The following is a 5,136-nucleotide window of genomic DNA, read 5'->3' on the forward strand; positions in this document are numbered from 1 at the left end:
CGCGCTAATGATGTTACTTGTGGTGTTGATGAAAGTACATTACACGTTATTGATACAACTATTAGTACAAATGAATGTACATTTTCTGTTAATGAACGGCAAAAGGTGTAATGCCTGAGGGTGATTACCGACTGCAGCTTTCTTTCATACAGTTTTCTGACGATTAATGGATAATAGAAAAGGGGCGCAACCCCATTCGGGCGTAGGGCAAGCAGGGGTTTTTCGTCCTAAATAAAAACACCAGGCCTGGCGCATTGGTAGGAATAGACATGATGTTTTACGAGGTTGCGTATCCAGTCACGGTAGTCATTTTACGGTGCTTACCGAATAAAGAAGGCAGACGTTAAGAAATTCAAGCCAATGCGACACCCAGGTAACTGCGTAGCAAAGCTCGTAAGAGAGTTCTTCGAAGACTCCTCCCGCGGTGGTAAGCTCACATTGAAGAGAAAAGAAGCCATAAGGAAATGGGAAGGCGCTACTTACAAGGCCGGTATAACCATAGATAACATCAAAAAGTTAGAAACTGCCTTGGAAAGACGCATCGTAGTCAAAGACATCACAGACGGGTACATTTACCCAGGAACTCACAATTACGGTGGTAGAGGTGCTCCAATTACTATCTACCAACACAACGGTCACGCATGGAGAGAACTAAGGTTCCCAAAGAAGAAAGGAGTTAAAGTTTATGACCATTGCCCGCTTAAGGACCTAATACATGAAAACTCCGTTTGGCTTATGGATCCCGACGGTAGTCAGTTCATGACCCAAGATGGCGTATTGTACAGGACCAAAGCTAGAGCATCAAAGGATACTAAGTGCTTGCGAACTGTTAGGTGAAGACTTCTCTGAAGATGTCCTAAGCAGCCGCAGCCTTGACTTTATGGCCGCGAGAAAGAGAAATGGTTGGAAACCTACTCCTAAGGAATTCAAAGACATAGCCAAAGCCTGTGTAGAACATGGTCATGGGGGTTTATGGAACATGGAGTACAACGAAGAAGAATACGTCTCCCTAGATATGAAACACTGCTACCCTGCGTCATTTAAAGGCTTAGGAGATTGTAAAGAATATTACGACCGCTACGGACATCCAGACTCACAGTTCTTCCGCGTAGCTTTAGATGGTAAGTATGACGCACCAGCTACAGGATTCGTAAGACTTACCTCTTGGAAGTTAAGAGAAGACCTACACCCCATAATCTACGCTTGGTATGGTAAGCATTTACAGGAAAAGGAATGGATACCTGTACCTTTACTAAAGTTTCTGGAAGATAATGAGCAGCAGTAAGGGGGACTCGCGGTCACCCCCCGGAATTACGCGGGTATTACCCGCCCTCACGTACGTGCGTCGGCCGAGGGTATTACCCGTAAGGTCGGTCTGGGTATTACCCACGTAATTCGATTCGAAAAGTTCTCTACGGGTTTTATCGGTGCCCAGCATTACTATGAGAACGTAGTTTAAGATATCTGTCTTATATGCGAGGGAAGAAACTTTTTTTGAAAAGTGCCGCAAACGAAGGTTAAAATATTTTCTAGATATAGATGGACGCCATCGCACGCATTCAAAACAAAACTGTGCGCAAACTACGGACTCAAGTCTTAGATAGGTTGGACGCCGACTTTGCTTTCACGACGTTTACAGAAGGAAATGTAGAAGAAATCATGGACGAAGAAAGAGCCGAAAAGATAATAGACCTGATGCCTGAAGGTAATTACCGTTTACAGTTAACGTTCATAAAGTATTACGACGGCGAATGGATGATAGAAAAGGGCCGCAACCCTATCCGGGCGTCGGGCAAGTAGGGGCTTTTCGTTCTAAACAAGAATACCAGGCCTGGAGCGCTGGTAGGCATCGACATGATGTTCTACGAAGTTGCTTACCCGGTGACGGTGGTAATCTATGGCGCATACGAAATTAAAGAACCAGACGTTAAAAAGCTCAAGCCAATGCGACACCCGGGTAACTGCGTAGGAAGGCTGATCAGAGAATTCTTCGAAGACTCCTCCCGCGGAGGCAAGCTTACCCCAAAAAGGAAAGAAGCCATAAAAAAGTGGGAAAGCACCACCTACAAGGCCGGAGCAACCATAAACAACGTCAAAAATATTAGAAATTGCCTTAGAAAGGCGCATAATCGTTAAGGACATCACAGACGGGTACATTTACCCCGGAACCCATAAATATGGTGGTAGGGGTGCTCCTATCGTCATTTACCAGCACAACGGACACGCATGGAGGGAACTTAGGTTCCCAAAGAAGAAAGAAACAAAGGTCTACGATACCTGCCCTCTAATGGACTTAGTGCACGAGAACTCTATTTGGTTAATGGACCCGGAAGGCAGCCAGTTTATAACGCAAGACGGCACGTTGTATAGACCAAAAATAGAACAGCAAAGAATACTAAGTGCCTGCGAAACCTTAGGCGAAGACTTCTCAGAAGACGTCTTAAGCAGTCGCAGTCTTGACTTCTTAGCCGCAAGGAAGAGAAATGGTTGGAAACCGACTCCAAAAGAGTTCAAAGACATAGCCAAAGCCTGCGTAGAACATGGTCATGGAGGCCTTTGGAACATGGAGTACGACGAAGAAGAATACGTTTCCTTAGACATGAAGCATTGTTACCCTGCAAGCTTTAAAGGCTTGGGAGATTGCAAAGAATACTACGTCCGCTACGGACACCCAGACTCGCAGTTCTTCCGCGTAGCTTTAGATGGTAAGTACCACGCGCCAGCTACGGGATTCGTAAGACTTACCACATGGAAGCTAAAAGAAGACCTACCTCCAATAATCTACGCTTGGTATGGTAAGCATTTGCAGGAGAAAGAATGGATACCCGTACCCTTGCTAAAGTTCTTTGAAGAACGCGAACTCCTCACATACACGGCCCACGAAGCCATACTCTGCCACAGCAGTTACACCAAATGGTTGCCAGAAGATAACCCCACGGCAAGAATAGTGATAGGAAAGTTCACGCAAGGAGCAAAAGAAGGCGAAAAACACATGCAGCGCCGCCTAATAACAGACGAAGGCGAGCTAAGTTTCCTCATAAAGCGTGCGCATGAGCAAGGCACCATAGTATTCCATATAAATGGAATACGTTTTGCTACTATCAAGACCATCGTCCGCAGTATTATCATCTACGCGGCAGCATGCTCGCCTACGCGCATATCAGCCTCTTAGCCATGCTTCTGAGATTTGACAAAGAGGACGTTCCGCGCGTAGCTATACGGATTCCTTGTACATCAAGCCGCACAAATTAGAAAAGATAAAGGAATTCTACACCGAAGACGAAATAGCGGAAAGCGGGCAATGGCGCGCCAAAGACGAAGAGATCAAAGCCTGGAGAGAAAGGGTGGAATATCACGGAGAACACACCCGAGGCCGCGTAGAACCAACCAAGGAACCACTTTGCTCGATTACAGACCCCATTTCTTACAAACGCTTCTCTTACCTCTACGGTACGGGCGGCAGCGGCAAGACGACCCGCGTGGTCAATTTCTTCCCAAGTTTAAAAGTGCTAACACCAACGCACCGCCTAGAAAGAGAACTTCGCGAAATGGGCTACGACGCGCAAACTTACCACAGCATCTTTCGCTGGAATGGTCAAAAGTGGGTACCGGAAGCTATTCACGACATCCCTCCGGTGATACTTTGGGACGAGATTTGCACCGTTCCTTTAGAAATCCTGCAAGAATTCGTAGAGTTCCTAAAAGGGAAATGCCAGGTAATATTCGCCGGGGATCCTTGCCAACCTCCTCCTATAGCCGGAGAGATGCCTCACTGAATGGCTAAAAGAACTAGCCGACCACGTAGAAGAAATAAACTACTACGGACTACGGCAGCAAGGACCAAGTCAAATCCTTAAAAGCAGAACTAAGAGGGCTTACCGACGCCGACCAATGCAAAGTGCTACGCAAACGCATACGGGCGAAGAAGTATGAAGACTTGCTATACCAATGGCACCCCAAAGACCTGGTGCTAAGTAGCAAAAGGGCCGCACAATCCCGAATACAAAAAGACCTACTTAAAATACATTTGGAAAGGTACCCAAAGGAGCTGGTGCCTGTCTCTTACAAACCCCACGACACCCGCATGCACAGAAGAGACGTCTGCGTACCTGGCACGGACATCATGCTGCAAAACGCAGCAACGCACGATAAAGCCTGGGTGCCCATAGAAAAGGTAGAAAGGATAACCTCCCATCCAGACTGGCGCTTAGGCTATTGCATGACAGTCCACAGCGCGCAAGGCCTGACCATAAAAGAAACCTTATGGATCATAGACCAGCGGCTGTGTTGGAGCAACCTTATCTACACCGCCGTAAGCCGCGTAGAATATGCCAAGCAACTAAAATGAGCCTGGGGTCCGCAACTGCGTTATGACAGAACACCAGAGGACGTAGCCAAAGAAAGCATTGCTAAGAAACTCCTTCGCTACAAGCGCCACGATGAAGAAAAAGATATGACGTTCGACCTATGTGTGGACGACGTCTATAAGAAAGGGGCACGGTGTGCCAAGTGTAACATACCACTACTATGGAGGTTTGACCCAAATGACGATCAGCAATTCTCCGTAGATCGTATAAATAATAAACGCGGGCATTGCAGAGGCAATGTAAGACTGACATGCCTAGAGTGCAATCGGGCGCGTGGAGCAGCACTACTCTGAGTCTTTTGGGACTATGAGCAGCTCTTCCTTGACGAATCCACGACTTGGGCCATCTAGGTAATACAACACGGGTTGCCCTTCCTTGGTGACGGACTTCAAAATCTCATACGTTTCCAGAGACCGGTTAGGATCCGTGGCTCTCTTACTGCCACCTTCGAGTTCCCCCGGCTGATAAAGGTATCTGACCACTATGTCGCGGGGAAGCTTTTTTTCCTTCAGTCCGACCGCCCTTGAGCTTCTGACATAGGACTTGTTTTCCACGTGTTTCTTCTTTATAGCATCCTTGGGTTTCATTCCCGTAGCCCTGGCCGCCTCGTTGTTTAAGGCTGCGATGACCTGGGGGAGACTCTGAGTCCATTCCCTGTTACGTTTGGAGGGATCTTCCAGCTCTTTCCAATACTGGTACCCAAAGAGGCGCTCGGCCAGGGTCTTATTGAATCTTTCTACAATGCTCTGACTCCTGTGGTACTCTGCTT

This window comes from Actinia tenebrosa, unplaced genomic scaffold (genome assembly GCF_029948245.1).
Source record: "Actinia tenebrosa isolate PJP-AT-01 unplaced genomic scaffold, QUT_ActTen_1.0 PGA_scaffold6__47_contigs__length_16458017, whole genome shotgun sequence".
Taxonomy (NCBI): domain Eukaryota; kingdom Metazoa; phylum Cnidaria; class Anthozoa; order Actiniaria; family Actiniidae; genus Actinia; species Actinia tenebrosa.